At 40.8% G+C, this 21,927-nt stretch overlaps 1 protein-coding gene across 1 annotated transcript in view; it reads left to right on the top strand.

Annotated features, from left to right (window-relative positions):
* Positions 1 to 21,927, top strand: part of LIM2 (lens intrinsic membrane protein 2) — a 70,129-nt gene that overhangs the window by 47,237 nt on the left and 965 nt on the right. The gene's annotated exons all lie outside the window — the stretch shown is intronic.

The raw sequence follows: 21,927 nt of genomic DNA, 5'->3' as shown, positions 1-21,927 counted from the left end.
GTAACACTCTACGCGGACGATGTCCTACTTCTACTCACCCACCCGAGTACCTCACTACCTCACCTATTAGGAGAGTTTGATAGATTTAGTGCCCATTCCAACTTCCTCATCAACGCTAGGAAATCTGAGATTTTAAATATAAACATTGAAAGGCAGCAGTTTGCAGCTTTGGCGAATTGTTGCCCCTACAAACTAAACTACGACAAAATTAAATACCTTGGTGTCTATCTTACCCCAAATAGTGGCAAACTGTTTAAACATAACTACATACCTATTATGCACAGACTCAAGAAAGAGCTAGACAACTGGCAAAACAAGCCACTTTCGTGGTGGGGCCGCATACAGGCGGTCAAGATGACAGCCCTCCCACGACTGCTTTACATAATGCAGGCGGTGCCAATACACCTACCAAACACATACCTCCACCAAATACAGTCAATGCTAAACTCATTCATCTGGGGCAGTATTAAACCACGCATTAGCAAAAAAGTAATTATGTCCCCACTGGGAGCAGGTGGATTGGGTGTACCCTCGATCCAGCAATATTATAAGGCAATAGTGATGCAGAGAGTTCTTGAATGGCATGACAACACAAATAGCAAAGCATGGGCATCTATCGACTCATTCCTTCTAACCTCACCTAACCTGGGCCCTTTAGCTTGGATCAGCCCCTCAGCCCGACCACCCCTCGCAAAGACATCCCAACTCTATGCCCACCTTTTCAAGACCTGGGACGTAATACGAGCCAAAGACAAGGGTATTTCTTCCCCTATCTCCCCGATGACACCAATATCACACAACGCCGAATTCCTGGGAGGCCTATTGGCGGAGAGGCATTGCCCAAGCGGCATGTCTAACACAACCCCATTTGCCAACCTAGTCTCTAACCACACTCTAAAAACGCGCTCACAAATGACAGACATAGCTGGGGGGAGCTTCTCCTCCTGGCTCAAATATGCCCAACTGACACACCTCCTGAAAATCTCACCCCACAAGGACAGTCTAACTAGAGAACCGACCCCATTTGAAAAGCTGTGCCTGTCAGGCTCCCCGCCCCGCAGCTCCCTTTCTATAGCAAAGAAAATGTTGGACAATACCCCTATGGCAATACCCCCCTCATACAAGCTCCACTGGCAGGCAGAACTAGGAAGAGAAATATCTGAAGAGCAATGGCTGGTGATTCTATATAGCACTTCCAAGTCCTCGTCCCTAGCTAGAATCTTAGAACTGAATCATAAGATCCTATTCCGTTGGTACCTCACACCCGAAAGAATTAAACAAATTTACCCAAGAGCAGGCGCCACTTGCTGGAGGGGGTGCGGGGCAGTGGGAACGATGGCCCATATATGGTGGTACTGCCCAGTGATCTCCCCTTTCTGGAGGAAAGTAGAGAGATTCCTTAAAGAGCTCATGGGTCCAACATTTAGCTTAACACCCCTCACTGCCCTCCTGAACCACAAATATGGCAAGATCTGCAAGATCAGATGGAAACTCCTACAAATTACTATAAATAGTGCGAAGGCACTCATCTCCCGGAAATGGAAATCCTCAACTGTCCCCACGACCCAGGAATGGTTCCACCACATCTCGGAACTCTTGGAGGGGGAAGAGTATTCCTTCTTCAAGAATGGCAATCTAGCCTTCTTTCACGAAGTCCGGTTCTACTGGGAATCTCTCTCCCATACCCTGAGAGAGACGTCACACTCTACCCCGCCCGGCACCCCGTAGAGAACAATGCCTCCGACCAGACCAACCCCCTCCCTCCGCCCCCCCCCCTCCCCTTCCCCTCCTCTCCCCTCTCCCTCTCTCCCCCCCCCCCCTCCCTTCCCCCCTCTTTTTACCTTTCCCCTCCCTCTTTCCCCTTCACTATACATTACTCTTATGTTACATAGGCAGGTAAGGCGATACTAAAGGACAGAAAGGCATTTGTTATTTGTTTATAACTGTTTACAATTGTTAATAACTGTTTACAGCCATGTACGTTGCAGCTGAAACGTACGGACTCACTTATCTTCCAATTGCGCTACAGTCTTAACAAACTGGGAACTTACCACAACTAAGAGGGCTGTCATTGGATCCCCCTCACTTAATATGCCCCAATACAGGGACTACTTGGACTTTAAACCCCATGGACTCTTGCAAAGAGTGAGGCCACTGACACCCACCTACCAACTGTACAATTGTTTCTAGAATCTGCATTTTATTGTATCGCAATTATATTTCAATAAAAGTTTTATAAAACCAAAAAAAAAAAAAAAAAAAAAAAAAATTTAATCGAGTGGCGGCGATGTGGGGGGACCTCGGTTTAGGGGTACATAGGTAGTTTATGGGTGTTAGTGTACTTTAAAGCACAGTAGTTAAGAGCTTTATGAACCGGCGTTAGCCCAGAAAGCTCTTAACTACTGACTTTTTTCCTGCGGCTGGAGTTTTGTCGTTAGATGTCTAACGCTCACTTCAGAAACGACTCTAAATACCGGAGTTAGGAAGATCCCATTGAAAAGATAGGATACGCAATTAACGTAAGGGGATCTGCGGTATGGAAAAGTCGCGGCTGAAAAGTGAGCATTAGACCCTATTTTGAGTGACTCTAAATACCGGCGGTAGCCTAAAACCAGCGTTAGGAGCCTCTAACGCTGGTTTTCACGGCTACCGCCAAACTCCAAATCTAGGTCTTAGGATTTATTTATATTTTACAGGCAACTTTAAATTTATTTTAAATAGGTACAATAGCTATTAAATAGTTATTAACTATTTAATAGCTACCTAGTTAAAATAAAGAGAAATTTACCTGTAAAATAAAAACTAACCTAAGTTACAATTACACCTAACACTACACTATACTTAAATAAATTATTCCTATTTAAAACTAAATACTTACCTGTAAAATAAACCCTAACGCCTAGATTTAGAGTTCTGCGGCCAAAGGGGCGCGTTAGCTATGCATGCTTTTTTTCCCACGCACCTTTTAAATACCACTGGTATTTAGAGTTCACAGAATGACTGGGTTTTCAGTGCGTTAGGCTCCAAAAAGGGAGCGTAGAGCATAATTTAACGCCACTGCAACTCTAGATACCAGCGGTGCTTACGGAAGCGGCCAGAAAACAATGGGGCCATTTGAGCTGAAAAAAAACCTAACACCTGCAAAAAAGCCACGTTCAGCTCCTAACGCAGCCCCATTGTTTTCTATGGGGAAACACTTCCTACGTCTGCACCTAACAGTCTAACATGTACCCCGAGTCTAAACACCCCTAACCTTACACTTATTAACCCATATTCTGCCGCCCCCGCTATCGCTGACACCTGCATATTTTTTTTAACCCCTAATCTGCCGCTCCGTAAACCGCCGCTACTTACATCATCCCTATGTACCCTTAATCTGCTGCCCCTAACACCGCCTACCCCTATATTATATTAATTAACCCCTAATCTGCCCCCCACAACGTCGCCTCCACCTGCCTACACTTATTAACCCCTAATCTGTCGACCGGACCGCGCCGCTATTATAATAAAGTTATTAACCCCTAATCCGCCTCAATCCCGCCTCAATAACCCTATAATAAATAGTATTAACCCCTAATCTGCCCTCCCTAACATCGCCGACACCTAACTTCAAACATTAACGCCTAATCTGCCGACTGGAGCTCACCGCTATTCTAATAAATGTATTAACCCCTAAAGCTAATTCTAACCCTAACCCTAACACCCCCCTAAGTTAAATATAATTTTTATCTAACTAAATAAATTAACTCTTATTAAATAACTTATTCCTATTTAAAGCTAAATACTTACCTGTAAAATAAACCCTAATATAGCTACAATATAAATTATAATTATATTATAGCTATTTTAGGATTAATATTTATTTTACAGGCAACTTTGTATTTATTTTAACCAGGTACAATAGCTATTAAATAGTTAAGAACTATTTAATAGCTAAAATAGTTAAAATAATTGCAAAATTACCTGTAAAATAAATCCTAACCTAAGTTACAATTAAACCTAACACTACACTAGCAATAAATTAATTAAATACAATACCTACAATTATCTACAATTAAACCTAACACTACACTATCTATAAATTAATTAAATACAATATCTACAATTATCTACAATTAAACCTAACACTACACTATCAATAAATTATTTAAATAAAATATCTACAAATAAATACAATGAAATAAACTAACTAAAGTACGAAAAATAAAAAAGAACTAAGTTACAAAAAATAAAAAAATATTTACAAACATTAGAAAAATATTACAACAATTTTAAACTAATTACACCTACTCTAAGCCCCCTAATAAAATAACAAAGCCCCCCAAAATAAAAAATGCCCTACCCTATTCTAAATTAAAAAAGTTCAAAGATCTTTTACCTTACCAGCCCTGAACAGGGCCCTTTGCGGAGCATGCCCCAAAGAATTCAGCTCTTTTGCCTTTAAAAAAAACACATACAATACCCCCCCCCAACATTACAACCCACCACCCACATACCCCTAATCTAACCCAAACCCCCCTTAAATAAACCTAACACTAAGCCCCTGAAGATCTCCCTACCTTGTCTTCACCTCACCGGGTCCCGATCTGTCCAGAAGAGCCTCCGATGTCTTGATCCAAGCCCAAGCAGGGGGCTGAAGAGTGACGTCCATCCTCGGGCTGAAGTCTGGATCCAAGCGGCGGCTGAAGAAATCCATCATCGGCTGAAGTCGGAAGTCCATCATCGGGATGAAGTCTTCTATCAAGCCGCATCTTCAATCTTCTTTCTTCTGGAGCGGAGCGGAGCCATCTTCTTTCCAAACGACGCGGATCCAACCTCTTCAACCGACGCCTACTCGCCGAATGATGGTTCCTTTAAATGACGTCATCCAAGATGGCATCCCTCGAATTCCGATTGGCTGATAGGATTCTATCAGCCAATCGGAATTAAGGTAGGAATATTCTGATTGGCTGATGGAATCAGCCAATCAGAATCAAGTTCAATCCGATTGGCTGATCCAATCAGCCAATCAGATTGAGCTCGCATTCTATTGGCTGATCGGAACAGCCAATATTTTTCTAATGTTTGTAAATATTTTTTTATTTTTTGTAACTTAGTTCTTTTTTATTTTTCGTACTTTAGTTAGTTTATTTCATTGTATTTATTTGTAGATATTTTATTTAAATAATTTATTAATAGTGTAGTGTTAGGTTTAATTGTAGATAATTGTAGATATTGTATTTAATTAATTTTTTGATAGTGTAGTGTTAGGTTTAATTGTAGATAATTGTAGGTATTGTATTTAATTAATTTATTGCTAGTGTAGTGTTAGGTTTAATTGTAATTTAGGTTAGGATTTATTTTACAGGTAATTTTGTAATTATTTTAACTATTTTAGCTATTAAATAGTTCTTAACTATTTAATAGCTATTGTACCTGGTTAAAATAAATACAAAGTTGCCCGTAAAATAAATATTAATCCTAAAATAGCTATAATATAATTATAATTTATATTGTAGCTATATTAGGGTTTATTTTAAAGGTAAGTATTTAGATTTAAATAGGAATAATTTATTTAATAAGAGTTAATTTATTTCGTTAGAATAAAATTATATTTAACTTAGGGGGGTGTTAGGGTTAGGGTTAAAATTAGCTTTAGGGGTTAAAAAAATTATTAGAGTAGCGGTGAGCTCCGATCGGCAGATTAGGGGTTAATACTTGTAGTTAGGTGTCGGCGATATTAGGGAGGGCAGATTAGGGGTTAATACTATTTATTATACGGTTATTGAGGCGGGAGTGAGGCGGATTAGGGGTTAATAACTTTATTATAATAGCGGTGCGGTCCGCTCGGCAGATTAGGGGTTAATAAGTGTAGGAAGGTGGAGGCGACATTGTGGGGGGCAGATTAGGGGTTAATAAATATAATATAGGGGTCGGCGGTGTTAGGGGCAGCAGATTAGGGGTACATAGGGATAACGTAGTTGGCGGCAGTGTACGGAGCGGAAGATTAGGGGTTAAACATTTTTTATAGAGTGGCGGCGATGTGGGGGGGCCTCGGTTTAGGGGTGCATGGATAGTTTATGGGTGTTAGTGTACTTTAGAGCACAGTAGTTAAGAGCTTTATAAACCGGCGTTAGCCCAGAAAGCTCTTAACTACTGACTTTTTTCTGTGGCTGGAGTTTTGTCGTTAGAATTCTAACGCTCACTTCAGACACGACTCTAAATACCGGCGTTAGAAAGATCCCATTGAAAAGATAGGATACGCAATTGACGTAAGGGGATCTGCGGTATGGAAAAGTTGCGGCTGCAAAGTGAGCATTAGACCCTTTCCTGACTGACTCCAAATACCGGCGGTAGCCTAAAACCAGCGTTAGGAGCCTCTAACGCTGGTTTTGACGGCTACCGCCCAACTCTAAATCTAGGCCTAAGATAGCTACAATGTAATTAATAATTACATTGTAGCTATTTTAGGATTTATATTTATTTATTTTACAGGTAACTTTTACAGGTAACTTTGTATTTATTTTAGCTAGTTAGAATAGTTATTAAATAGTTATTAACTATTTAATATCTACCTAGCTAAAAGAAATACAAAATTACCTGTAAAATAAATCCTAACCTAAGTTACAATTAAACCTAACACTACACTATCATTAAATTAATTAAATAAATTACCTACAAATAACTACAATTAAATTCAATTAACTAAACTAACTAAAGTACAAAAAATAAAAAAAGCTAAGTTACAAAATATATTAAAAAATATTACAACAATTTTAAGCTACTTACACCTAATCTAAGCCCCCTAATAAAATAACAAAGCCCCCCAAAATAAAAAAATTCCCTACCCTATTCTACATTAAAAAGTTACCAGCTCTATTACCTTACCAGCCCTTAAAAGGGCCAAAGAAAACAGCTCTTTTGCCTGTAAAATAAAAATACAACCCCCCCAACATTAAAACCCACCACCCACATACCCCTACTCTAACCCAAACCCCCCTTAAATAAACCTAACACTACCCCCCTGAAGATCATCCTACCTTTAGCCGTCTTCAGCCAGCCGACCCACCAATGGAACTGAAGAAGAGATCCGGAGCGGCAGAAGTCATCATCCAAGGGGCGCTAAAGAAGTCTTCCATCCGATTGAAGTCATCATCCAAGGGGCGCTGAAGAGGTCTTCCATCCGATTGAAGTCTTCATCCAAGCGGCGTCTTCAATCTTCATCCATCCGGAGCGGAGCGGAGCCATCTTCAGACGAGCCAACGCGGAGCCATCCTCTTCTTCCCAACGACTAACGACAAATGAAGGTTCCTTTAAGGGACGTCATCCAAGATGGCGTCCCTTCAATTCCGATTGGCTGATAGGATTCTATCAGCCAATCGGAATTAAGGTAGGAAAAATCTGATTGGCTGATTGAATCAGCCAATCAGATTGAGCTTGCATTCTATTGGCTGTTCCGATCAGCCAATAGAATGCAAGCTCAATCTGATTGGCTGATTGGATCAGCCAATCGGATTGAACTTCAATCTGATTGGCTAATTCAATCAGCCAATCAGATTTTTCCTACCTTAATTCCAGTTGGCTGTGAGAATCCTATCAGCCAATCGGAATTGAAGGGACGCCATATTGGATGACGTCACTTAAAGGTACCGTCATTAGTCGTCGGGAAGAAGAGGATGGCTCCGCGTCGGCTCGTCTGAAGATGGCTCCACTCCGCTCCAGATGGATGAAGATTGAAGACGCCGCTTGGATGAAGACTTCAATCGGATGGATGACCTCTTCAGCGCCCCTTGGATGATGACTTCAATCGGATGGAAGACTTCTTCAGCGCCCCTTGGATGATGACTAAAGGTAGGATGATCTTCAGGGGGGTAGAGTTAGGTTTATTTAAGGGGGGTTTGGGTTAGAGTAGGGGTATGTGGGTGGTGGGTTTTAATGTTGGGGGGGTTGTATTTTTATTTCACAGGCAAAAGAGCTGTTTTCTTTGGGGCATGCCCCGCAAAAGGCCCTTTTAAGGGCTGGTAAGGTAATAGAGCTGGTAACTTTTTAATGTAGAATAGGGTAGGGAATTTTTTTTATTTTGGGGGGCTTTGTTATTTTATTAAGGGTCTTAGATTAGGTGTAAGTAGCTTAAAATTGTTGTAATATTTTTTAAATGTTTGTAACTTATTTTTTTATTTTTTGTAACTTAGCTTTTTTAATTTTTGTACTTTAGTTAGTTTATTTAATTGAATTTAATTGTAGTTATTTGTAGGTAATTTATTTAATTAATTTAATGATAGTGTAGTGTTACGTTTAATTGTAACTTAGGTTAGGATTTATTTTATAGGTAATTTTGTATTTCTTTTAGCTAGGTAGTTATTAAATAGTTAATAACTATTTAATAACTATTCTAACTAGCTAAAATAAATACAAAGTTACCTGTAAAATAAATATAAATCATAAAATAGCTACAATGTAATTATTAATTACATTGTAGCTATCTTAGGGTTTATTTTACAGGTTAATTTATCTTTATTTTAACTAGGTAGCTATTAAATAGTTAATAACTATTTAATAGCTATTGTACCTAGTTAAAATAAATTGAAAGTTGCCTGTAAAATATAAATAAATCCTAAGATAGCTACAATATAATTATTATTTATATTGTAGCTATATTAGGGTTTATTTTAAAGGTAAGTATTTCGTTTTAAATAGGATTAATTTAGTTAATAAGAGAAATATTATTTAGATTTATTTAATTAATATTTAAGTTAGGGGCGTGTTAGGGTTAGTGTTAGACTTAGGTTTAGGGGTTAATAATTTTATTACAGTGGCGGCGGTGTAGGGGGGGCAGGATAGGGGTTAATAAATTTATTATAGGTGGCGACGGTGTAGGGCAGGCAGATTAGGGGTTAATAAGTTTAATATAGGTTGTGGCGGGGTCCGGGAGCGGTGGTTTAGGGGTTAAACAATTTATTTAATTGCGGCGGGGTCCGGGATCGTCAGGATAGGGGTTAATAACTTTATTATAGGTGGCGACGGTGTAGGGGGGGCAGGATAGGGGTTAATAAATTTATTATAGTGGCGGCGGTGTAGGGGGGCAGGATAGGGGTTAATAGGTATAATGTAGGTGGCGGCGGGGTCCGGGAGCGGCGGTTTAGGGGTTAATACATATATTATAGTTGCGGCGGGGACCGGGAGTGGCGATTTAGGGGTTAACATATTTATTATAGCTTGCGGTGGGCTCCGGGAGCGGTGGTTTAGGGGGTAATAACTTTATTTAGTTGCAGCAGTGTAGGGGGGGACAGATTAGGGGTGTTTAGACTCGGGGTACATGTTAGGGTGTTAGATGCAGACATCTCCCATAGGAATCAATGGGATATCTGGCATCAGCGAACATGAACTTTCGCTATGGTCAGACTCCCATTGATTCCTATGGGATCCGCCTCCTCCAGGGCGGCGGTTTGAAAACCAGGTACGCTGGGCCGGAAAAGTGCCGAGCGTACCTGCTAGTTTTTTGATAACTAGCAAAAGTAGTCAGATTGTGCCACAGTGCCGAACTTGTGTGCGGAACATCTGGAGTGACGTAAGAATCGATCTGTGTTGGACTGAGTCCGGTGGATCGAAGCTTACGTCACTATATTCTACTTTTGCCGGTGTCTAGGGCTTGATAACTAAGGCGAATCAGCCTCGCCACAAATACGCTGGGGAATTCCAGCGTATTTGAGGTTGACGGCTTGATAAATAGGGGCCATTGTATCTAGCTTAGGGTTTATTTTTATTTTACAGGCAAGTTTGTATTTATTTTAACTAGGTATACTAGTTAGTAAACAGTTATTAACTATTTACTAGCTACCTAGTTAAAATAAATACAAATTTACTTGTAAAATAAAACCTAACCTGTCTTACACTAACACCTAACCTTACACTACAATTACAAATACAAAAAAACAAACAAACACTAAATTACACAAAATAAAAAAGAAATTATCAAATATTTAAACTAATATCTAATAGCCCTAACAAAAACCCCCCCCCCCCCCAATAAAAAAACCCTAGCCTAAACTAAACTGCCAATAGCCCTTAAAAGGGCCTTTTGCGGGGCATTGCCCCAAAGAAATCATCTCTTTTACCTGTAAAAAAAAATACAAACAACCCCCCAACAGTAAAACCCTCCTCCCACACAAGCAACCCCCCCAAATAAAATCCTATATAAAGAACCTAAGCTCCCCATTGCCCTGAAAAAGGCATTTAGATGGGCATTGCCCTTAAAAGGGCGTTTAGCTCTTTTTCAGCCCAAACCCTAAGCTAAAAATAAAACCCACCCAATAAACCCTTAAAAAACCTTACACTAACCCCCGAAGATCCACTTACAGTTTTTGAAGACCGGACATCCATCCTCAATGAAGCTGGGAGAAGTCTTCATCCAAGCAGCAAGAAGTCCTCAACGAAGCCGGGAGAAGTCTTCATCCAAGCTGCAAGAAGTGGTCCTCCAGACGGGCAGAAGTCTTCATCCAGATGGCATCTTCTATCTTCATCCTTCCGACGTGGAGCGGCTCCATCTTTAAGACATCCGGCGTGGAGCATCCTCTTCTTTCCACGGCTACTGAAGAATGAAGGTTCCTTTAAGGGACGTCATCCAAGATGGCGTCCCTAGAATTCCGATTGGCTGATAGAATTTTATCAGCCAATCGGAATTAAAGTTGAAAAAAATCCTATTTTCTGATGCAATCAGCCAATAGGATTGAGCTTCAATCCTATTGGCTGATAAAATCAACTAATAGGATTGAGCTCGCATGATTTAATTAGTTTAAATATTTGATAATTTCTTTTTTATTTTGTGTAATTTAGTGTTTGGGTTTTTTTGTAATTTAGTTAATTGTATTTAATTAATGTAATTTATTTAATTGTAGTGTAAGGTTAGGTGTTAGTGTAAGACAGGTTAGGTTTTATTTTACAGGTAAATTTGTATTTATTTTAACTAGGTAGTTAGTAAATAGTTAATAACTATTTAGTAACTAGTCTACCTAGTTAAAATAAATACAAACTTGCCTGTGAAATAAAAATAAAACCTAAGATAGATACAATGTAACTATTAGTTAATAGTTATATTGTAGCTAGCTTAGGGTTTTTTTTTTACAGGTAAGTATTTAGTTTTAAATAGTAATTATTTAGTTAATGATAGTAAGTTTTATTTAGATTTATTTTAATTTTATTAAAGTTAGTGGGTGTTAGGGTTAGACTTAGGGTTAGGTTTAGGGGTTAATAACTTTATTATAGTGGCGGTGACGTTGGGGGCGGCAGATTAGGATTTAATAAGTGTAGGTAGGTAGCGACGACATTGGGGGCGGAAGATTAGGAGTTAATAAGTGTAATGTAGGTGGCGGCGATGTCGGGGGCGGCAGATTAGGGGTTAATAAGTGTAATGTAGATGGCGGCGATGTCGGGGGCGGCAGATTAGGGGTGTTTAGACTCTGGGTTTATGTTAGGGTGTTAGGTGTAAACATAACTTTCTTCTACAAGATACAACGAGTCCACGGATTTCATCCTTACTTGTGGGATATTATCCTCCTGCTAACAGGAAGTGGCAAAGAGCACCACAGCAGAGCTGTATATATAGCTCCTCCCCTCCACCCCCAGTCATTCTCTTTGCCTGTGTTATACTAGGAAGAGGTAAAGTGAGGTGTTAGTTTTAGTTTCTTCAATCAAGAAGTTTTTTATTTTTTTTTTTATTTTTTTTTTAAATAATTTTTTATTGAGGTAAAGTGTCAAACAGAAATAAAAAACTTCATAAAGCAGTATCATGGCAACATGCCCATTTGACAAATATGAAATTTTACAAGATGAATTAAACAAGCATGTCATTACATCTGAAGGTACTGGACTTAACTCAATCCAATTGTACACCTTCAAGCCATGAGCATTACCTCGTTTTTACATAAGTGCATGGAAATAGGACAGATAAAACAACACCAACCGTCTAGCTGAGTTCAAGCCTAGCCTCATTGACCAAAATAAAACATTATGCAGGCTTATGTTTGTCCATGGATCATTCAGCTGAACCTTTAACTAGGTAAGAAATTTAAGCACCAGCATGCACATTTCAGTACAGATCTCTGTCAACAAATTAAAAAACATAAACAAAGTAAGCATCTGTAAGGAGAGAAATACACTGTAACATTCCATTATATCCTATGATATACTATAGGCTTCTAAAAAAGCCTCAGATTATGCATACCTCTAATGTGAGAAACTAGGGGTACCTTAATTAGTAGAAATATGGGTATTGTGTAGGGTGCTAATCTGTCACAATACAATAGTAGAATACACAATACCCCGCAAACTTATTATGCTGATATACAGCTAATTCTAAATGGTGGGGTAATTTAGAAATGGTATAATAAAATTATGTTGCCTCCTTTAAATATGTTTGTCCTAACAATAGCTTAGTAGTTTCACATATGCAATCCCACAGTGAATAATACACAGAAGACATTTAAAATACTAGAGAGCTGTGAAAATTGTACACTTTCTTTTATGATAGCTTATCTACAGAGCTGAATAACTACTTCTCCCAAAAGCAAAGGAGAACGAAAATAAAGCGACTTTTGCTATCTAAAAGGAGCTTATAAATATTACATTTTCCCCTATTTCTAATATAGCTATATCAGAGTCTCAATGAGCACTACATTTTGATGGGGGGGGGGGGGGTGCAGGCCTCTATCGGACCTGCAGTATAGTGGATGTGAATTGGGGGGAGGAGGACTGTTATCACCTACTTGAGTCCCAGGTTCCATTCAGAGTCTCTATCAAATGAATCAATCTGACGTTTGGGCAAAATCTATTTCGGCTAACCTTCTTTCTCTATATCTCATGGGGTAATGATCCATATGTAGATATAAATAAATATAGGCCCATCACATCAAACCCAGAAACACAGCAGTATTACAAGTATTAATTACATTGCGGCATCAGATATGTCAGTTCGCTATGGAGCATATGAACTCCAAGTTCAGAGAAGTGGGGTTAGGTCAGGCCTGTCAGGCCAACGGATGTCATTCTGCCTTTTACTTTTACCCGACCCCGACTTTTGTAACAACACCGAGGCCCGGGAGGCCTCCGGGCACCTCAGGAATCAGATCCATCTTGCACTCCAACATGCGCCATGACCCCAGGCCGCAACCTCTATAGAGATCCGAGGCAGCGGGACAACAGCGGGCCACCAGCAACCAGCGCCCTCCCGAAAGGCCTTTCGCAGGGGAGCCGGCCGGTCTCCCCCCTGTGTCCAGGTAAGCGACAGCCATCTGGGTAATTCTAATAGAGCAACCTTCGTGGGCCTCTGCAATTTCTGGCGTGGCGTTAATAACCACTGCCGCCCCAGCTGTCTCCATCTTAGTCGGGTCCAGTACTCCAGGAGTTTCCAGGTTGCCGACATCGGTGGCTCCGGTAAGTGTGCTGGCATCCCACAGTGGGCCTCCGTTCATAGTGCTTGGAGCTGTCACTTCCACTCTTCTGAGATCACAAGGCTGCGTCACAGGGGCCTCCATTAGTTTCATGAGCCGGTCAAATCTGCGGTGCATCTGCCGCTCAGACTCAGCAAATAGAGCTTGAATTTTAACGTAAAAGTCCTCTTCCATGTTGCACATAATGAGCAGAATGTCACTGTATGCTCTGATTACCCGGTTCCCCGGGGGGGAACTGGGATCCCTCTCCTTAGGAGCTGCCAGGGACCCGCAGCGGTCCAGACTGGGAAGTCCTGTTATATTTTATAAAATTTTTATAGCAGTCCATTCAGCCAAATGACCCCTGCATCTTAAGGTAGAAATTCTTGCTGGATGGCTGTGTAGTGAGCAGATTACAGGCAGGATGTAAAACTGTATTGCAGAGCTCCCAGTTTAGCGTCCATCTTGGAAGTTTTTTATTTTAAATGGTACCGGTGAGTACTATTTTCCTCAGGGGGATATGGAAGAAGATTTCTGCCCTGAGGTTAATGATCTTAGCAGCTGTATCTAAGATCCATGTTGGTTCCCACAAGACTTCTGAAGGTAACACAAGAGACATCTTCAGTGTGGAGAGCGGTTTCATGCTACAAGCAGCATTGAGGTATGTGCAGCCTTTTATTTCTGTGGAGACTTGATATATCAGAACTGGCTGGCATTTATTTCCCTGTAAGGGAATGTGGTAAGCAGTAGACTTATTATACAGAGGAGTGTTACTGGAGACCTTGTTTTATTTTGATAAGTTGATACATTATAATGGGCATTATATGACACTCTGGGAGAAGCAAAAACTGTTGATCGTTTTTTTTTTTATTACATCAGATAAACGGTATGGCTTGATGGGATGTCTTTGGGGTGTTTATGTTCCACTTAGTTTTTTTTGCAAAACCGCTTCACCATGCGGTTGTTTTAGGCCTACTCCGGCATCGGCCATAAGGGGCGGGGCTTGTTCTCTCGCGCTCAGATGCGCACTTCCTTCTGGCTAAGAAGCAGCAAGCAGTAACTCCGGTTGCTCCTGGACAGTGATTCTCTGGTCCGGAGTGTTGGCGAGTCATTTCGAAGTACCCTGGGGGCAGGTAGGCGCCACAGCAGAGCTGTGGTGAGGTGCAGGGGGTATTTTTGTAAAAATTGACATTATTATGATTTAAGTTAACTTTAGAGGTTCATTTCTCCCCTTACTCCTGGGGTGCAATAATTTTTGGAGCCATTAATAAGTTTAAGTTAATTTTTAAGGCAAATTAACATTCTTAAAGCAGTTTTGGAAAAATTGTGCGCTTTTTATACCTTAAAGGTGCAGTACTCGTTTTTCCAAAATTTATTTAAAGCAATAAATAAAGTGTTTAAACGACTTCTGTGGTTATTACTAGTCTGTTCAACATGTCTGACATTGAGGAATCTCATTGTTCTATGTGTTTAGAAGCTATTGTGGAACCCCTCTTACATTGTGTACCTCTTGTACTGAAAGGGCCTTACATTGTAAAGACCATATTTTAGGTCAAGAAAGTGTGCCTAAGGATTATTCTCAGTCTGAAGAGAATCAGGATATGCCATCCAATTCTCCCGAAGTGTCACAACCTTTAACGCCCACACAAGCGATGCCAAGTACCTCTAGTGCGTCTAATTCCTTTACTCTGCAGGAGATGGCTGCAGTTATGTCAACTACCCTTACAGAGGTATTATCTAAATTACCAGTGTTACAGGGTAAACGCAGTAGGCCAGGTATTAATGTAAATACTGAATCCTCTGATGCTTTTTTTGGCTATTTCCGATGTACCCTCACAGTGTTCTGAGTTGGGGGTCAGGGAATTGCTGTCTGAGGGAGAGCTTTCAGACTCAGGGAAGGTGTTACCTCAGACAGATTCGGACGTTATGTCCTTTAAATTTAAGCTTGAACACCTCCACCTGTTACTTCGGGAGGTTTTAGAGACTCTGGATGATTGTGACCCTATTGTGATACCACCAGAGAAATTGTGTAAAATGGACAAATATCTAGAGGTGCCTACTTACACTGATGTTTTTCCGGTTCCTAAAAGAATTTCGGAAATTATAAAAAAGGAATGGGATAGACCAGGTATACTGTTTTCTCCCCCTCCTAATTTTAAGAAAATGTTTCCCATATCAGACACCATTCGGGACTCGTGGCAAACGGTCCCTAAGGTAGAGGGAGCTATATCTACCCTGGCTAAGCGTACAACTATACCCATCGAGGACAGTTGTGCTTTCAAAGACCCTATGGATAAAAAGTTAGAGGGTCTTCTAAAGAAATTATTTATTAATCAGGGTTTTCTTTTACAACCTACGGCTTGCATTGTTCCAGTAACTACTGCAGCAGCTTTTTGGTTTGAGGCTCTGGAAGAGTCTCTGAAGGATGAGACTCCGTTAGATGAAATTTTGGATAGAATTAAGGCTCTTAAGCTAGCTAATTCTTTCATTACTGATGCCGCTTTTCAAATTGCTAAATTAGTGGCGAAAAAAGCAGGATTTGCTATTCTAATGCGTAGAGCGTTATAGCTCAAATCTTGGTCTGCTGATGTGTCATCAAAAACTAAGCTTTTAGCTATTCCCTTTAAAGGTAAGACCCTTTTCGGGCCTGAATTGAAGGAAATCATTTCTGACATTACTGGAGTCAAAGGCCATGCCCTACCTCAGGATAAGTCTGTTAAGATGAGGGGTAAACAAAATAATTTTCGCTCCTTTCGGAATTTTAAAGGAGGACCCTCTGCTTCCTCTTCCTCCACAAAGCAGGAAGGGAATTTTGCTCAAGTCTGGAAACCCAACCAGTCTTGGAATAAAGGTAAACAACCCAAGAAGCCCGCTGCTGCTACAAAGACAGCATGAAGGGGCGGCCCCCAATCCGGGACTGGATCTAGTAGGGGGCAGACTTTCTTTCTTTGCTCAGGCTTGGGCAAGAGATGTTCAGGACCCCTGGGCGCTGGAAATCGTGACCCACGGGTGTCAACTGGAATTCAAGGACTTTGTCCCAAGAGGGAGATTTCATCTTTCATGATTATCTGTAGACCAGATAAAAAGGGAGGCGTTCTTATGCTGTGTAAAATACCTCTATACCATGGGAGTAATTTGTCCCATTCCAAAACCGGAACAGGGACAGGGGTTTTACTCAAATCTTTTTGTGGTTCCCAAAAAAGAGGGAACTTTCAGACTCATTTCAGATTTCAAGTGTCTAAACAAATTTCTCAGAATCCCATCGTTCAAAATGGAGACTATACGAATAATCTTGCCAATGATCCAGGAGGGTCAATATATGACTACCATGGATTTGAAGGATGCTTACCTTCATATTCCTATCCACAAGGATCATCATCAGTTTCTAAGGTTCGCCTTCCTGGACAAACATTATCAGTTTGTGGCTCTTCCCTTTGGGTTGGCCACAGCACCCAGAATCTTCACAAAGGTTCTAGGGTCTCTTCTGGCTGTTCTCAGACCGCAGGGCATAGCAGTGGCACCTTATCTGGACGATATTCTGATCCAGGCGTCAAAGTATCAACTGACAAAATCTCACACGGACACAGTGTTGTCTTTCCTGAGAACTCACGGTTGGAAGGTGAACATAGAGAAAAGTTCACTAGTTCCACAGACAAGGGTTCCTTTCTTGGGAACTCTGATAGACTCGGTAGACATGAAAATATTTCTGACGGAGGTCAGAAAATCAAAGATTCTAAATACTTGCCGAGCACGTCAGTCCATTCCACAACCATCAGTGGCTCAGTGTATGGAGGTAATTGGATTAATGGTAGCGGCAATGGACATCATTCCGTTTGCTCGCTTTCATCTCAGACCACTGCAGCTGTGCACGCTCGGACAGTGGAATGGGGATTATGTGGATTTATCTCCTCAGATAAATCTAGATCAAGAAACCAGAGACTCTCTTCTTTGGTGGTTGTCGCTGAATCATCTGTCCCAGGGGACTTGTTTCCGCAGACCCTCATGGGTGATAGTGACAACGGACGCCAGCCTTCTGGGCTGGGGTGCAGTCTGGAATTCCCTGAAGGCTCAGGGTGTTTGTACTCAGGTGGAGTCTCTACTTCCAATCAATATTTGGGAACTGAGAGCAATATTCAATGCGCTTCAGGCGTGGCCTCAGTTGGCTTCAGCCAAATTCATCAGATTCCAGTCGAACAACATCACGACTGTGGCATATATCAATCATCAGGGGGGAACAAGGAGTTCTTTAGCGAGGATAGAAGTATCCAAGATAATCCAATGGGCGGAGGCCCACTCTTGTTATCTGTCAGCAATCTACATCCCAGGAGTAGAGAACTGGGAAGCGGATTTTCTAAGTCGACAGACATTTCATCCGGGGGAGTGGGAACTCCACCCAGAGGTGTTTGCCTCACTGATTCTCTGATCTGATTCTTGGATCTGATGGCATCTCAACAGAATGCCAAGCTTCCAAGATACGGATCCAGGTCAAGGGATCCTCAGGCTGAACTGATAGATGCCTTGGCAGTACCTTGGTCGTTCAGCCTAGCTTATGTGTTTCCACCATTTCCTCTCCTTCCGCGCGTGATTGCTCGAATCAAACAGGAGAGAGCTTCAGTAATCCTGATAGCGCCTGCGTGGCCACGCAGGACTTGGTACGCGGATCTAGTGGACATGTCCTCTCTGCCACCGTGGAAACTTCCTTTGAGACAGGACCTTCTCATTCAAGGTCCTTTCCAACATCCAAATCTAATTTCTCTGCAGCTGACTGCGTGGAGATTGAACACTTGATTTTATCGAAGCGAGGATTCTCTGATTCGTTCATCAATACTTTGATACAGGCTAGAAAGCCGGTCACTAGAAAAATCTATCATAAGATATGGCGTAAATATCTTTATTGGTGTGAATCCAAAGGTTACTCATGGAGTAAAGTTAGGATTCCTAGGATTCTGTCTTTTCTCCAAGAAGGATTGGAGAAAGGGTTATCAGCAAGTTCCTTAAAGGGACAAATTTCTGCTTTGTCAATTTTGTTTCACAAACGTTTGGCAGATGTGCCAGATGTTCAGTCTTTTTGTCAGGCTCTATCTAGAATTAAGCCTGTATTTAGACCTATTACTCCTCCCTGGAGTTTGAATTTAGTTCTTCGTGTTCTTCAAGGGGTTCCGTTTGAACCTATGCATTCCATAGATATTAAATTGTTATCTTGGAAAGTTCTGTTTTTGGTTGCTATTTCTTCTGCTCAAAGAGTTTCTGAGCTTTCAGCGTTACAGTGTGATTCGCCTTATCTCATTTTTCATTCTGATAAGGTGGTTTTAAGTACCAAACCTGGATTTCTTCCTAAGGTTGTTTCGAATAAAAATATTAATCATGAAATTGTTGTTCCTTCTTGTGTCCTAATCCTTCTAAGAAGGAGCGTATGTTGCATAATCTGGACGTGGTCCATGCCTTAAAGTTTTACTTACAGGCAACTAATCATCTTCATTATTCATTGTTTATTCTGGAACGCGTAGGGGTCAGAAAGCTATGGCTACCTCTCTTTCTTTTTGGCTGAGAAGTATCATCCGTCTGGCATATGAGACTGCTGGACAGCAGCCTCCTGAAAGAATTACGGCTCATTCTACTAGGGCTGTGGCTTCCACATGGGCCTTTAAAAATGATGCATCTGTTGAACAGATTTGTAAGGCTGCGACTTGGTCGTCCCTTCATACTTTTTCCAAATTTTCCAAATTTTATACTTTTGCTTCTTCTGGGGCTGTTTTTGGGAGAAAAGTTCTTCAAGCAGTGGTGCCTTCCGTTTAGGTCTCTACCTTGTCCCTTCCTTTCTCCTTTCATCCGTGTCCTGTTGCTTTGGTATTGTATCCCACAAGTAAGGATGAAATCCGTGGACTCGTCGTATCTTGTAGAAGAAAAGGAAATTTATGCTTACCTGATAAATTGATGTCTTCTACGATACGACGAGTCCACGGCCCTCCCTGTCAATTTAAAACAGATTATGGTTTTTATTATTTACAACTTCAGTCACCTCTGCACCTATTAGCTTTTTCTTTCTCTTCCTATAACCTTCGGTCGAATTACTGGAGGTGGAGGGGAGGGGAGGGGAGGAGCTATATATACAGCTCTGCTGTGGTGCTCTTTTCCACTTCCTGTTAGCAAGAGGATAATATCCCACAAGTAAGGATGAAGTCCGTGGACTCGTTGTATCGTAGAAGAAATCAATTTATCAGGTAAGCATAAATTTCCTTTTTCTTTCCCCATTGGAATCAATGGGGCTGCGTTACGGAGCTTTACTCTCCTTTATTGCAGGTTTTGGGCTTTTTTTTAGCCGTCTCTCCCCATTGATCTCTATGGGGAAATCGTGCACGAGCATGTAAAACCAGCTCAAAGCAGCGCTGGTATTTGAGTGCGGTATGGAGCTCAATTTTGCTCAACGCTGACATATTGCCTGCTAACGCCGGGTTTTTGCAAACCTGTAATAGCAGCGTTATAGGGAGGTGAGCAGTGGCAATAACTTGCAAGTTAGCACCGAGCCGCTCAAAACTTGTAATCTAGCCGAATAATTTTTATATTTATTTTGTCCTCTTTTCCTGTACTTTTAAGTGACATAAAACCCAAAAATTTTATTTCATTATTCAGTTAGAGCATACAATTTTAAACAACTTTTTAATTTTTTTTTATTATCATATTTTCTTTGTTTTCTTGTTATTCTTTGTTGAAAAGTAAAGATGCTCAGGAGTGTGCACGTGTCTGCAGTACTATATGGCAGCAGGTTTGCAACAATGTTATACATTAGCAAGAGCACTAGAGGACAGCACTATTTCCTGTGATGTAGTACTTCAGGCATTTGCACGCTGCCTATCTAGATATCTCTTCAACGAAGAATAACATGAGAACAAAGCAAATTTGATAACATAAGTAAATGGAAATTCTCTATCTGAATATAGGAAGAAAAATGTTGGGTTTCATGACCCTTTAATTCTAAAGTTTCCCAGTTTGGAAAACTATTAGCGTACACTACAGAGTTCACTAGCCTATTACTACCCCATATCTGTCCCTAGTAGGCTTCAGCAGAGCTATTTCTACTCCAGAAACAAGTCCAGATTGCTCTAAATAAGACAAGAGGTGGGTGGGGCTTGGAAAATTGCCCCAAACAAGGTGTTAATGCATTCAAAACATTTTAAAACTCACCTAGGGGCATATTTATCAAGCTCCGTATTGAGCTTGATGACCCTTGTTTCCGGCGAGCCTGAAACAAATAGAAGTTATGAAGCAGCGGTCTAAAGAACGCGGCTTCATAACTTGTCCGCCTGCTCTGAGGCGGCGGCCAGAAATCAACACGATCGAATATGATCGGGTTGATTGACACCCCTGCTAGCGGCCGATTGGCTGAGAATCTGCAGGGGACCGCCTCCTAGTAATGATAAATGCAGACTGCATATGCTGTCGGCATTTATCGATGTGCGGCGGACACTATACGCTACTTTGTATCATGTCCGCTCGCACATTGATAAATATGCCCCCTAGTGTGTTAACTTGCATTATTTTGCCGACAAAGAACATAACCCATAAAAAGGATATTCAATATTGCGGACAAAGAATATAACCCCTTGCTGGGACAAGGTTGAAAATCCTACCACCATTATGGAATGAAAAGGTTGATATCACTGTTACCTGATGGAATTACGTATCTGCTCTATCCAAATTGAATACAGAAGCGTGCAGCATACTACCGCTCAAGCGATAAATGTTAACCATCCACTTGGTTAAAATGCAAGCTGTATGGAGCGCAACATATTAGGTGCCAGCTGTGTTAACGCTCCATACAGCTTGTATTTTAACCAAGTGGATGGTTAATATTTATCGCTTGAGCTGTAGTATGCTGCACGCTTCGGTATTCAATTTGGATAGAGCAGATACATAATTCCATCAGGTAAAAGTGATGTCACCCTTTTCATTCCATAATGGTGGTAACGAGCAAAAACTGATTTCTAATGAAAATATGGAAGCTTTTTTTGAAGTGGTAATATAGTTCTATAGCTGGGATGCCTTATTTCCCTCCCTAATAGATTCCTATAAGAGATGGCATTAAAGTAATTTGGTTAATGCGTCTGCCAGAGCTGGTCAAATGCAAAAGTTTTATTCAGGAAGTGGACTTTTTCATTTATTTCTAAAGCATTTTAAGGTGTATTTGAATGCAGAATTGGAAGCACTAGGTTTTCAAAAGCATTAAAGGGACAGTAAAGTCAAGACTAAACTTTCATGATTCAGATAGGGCATGCAATTTTAAACAACTTTCCAATTTACTTTTATCATCAAATTTGCTTTGTTCCCTTGGTGGTATTTTTGAAAAGCTAAACCTAGCTAGGCTCAAACTGATTTCTAAACCGTTGAAAACCGCCTCTTAGCTCAGAGCATTTTAAAAGTTTTTCACAGTTAGACAGTGTTAGTTCATGTGTGTCATATAGATAACATTGTGCTCACTCCCGTGAAGTTATTTAGGAGTCTTCACTGATTGACTACACTGCATGTC

Source organism: Bombina bombina, chromosome 8 (genome assembly GCF_027579735.1).
Source record: "Bombina bombina isolate aBomBom1 chromosome 8, aBomBom1.pri, whole genome shotgun sequence".
NCBI lineage: Eukaryota > Metazoa > Chordata > Amphibia > Anura > Bombinatoridae > Bombina > Bombina bombina.
The sequence above is the reverse complement of the archived record's forward strand: the minus strand, read 5'-3'. Positions and strand labels throughout refer to the sequence as shown.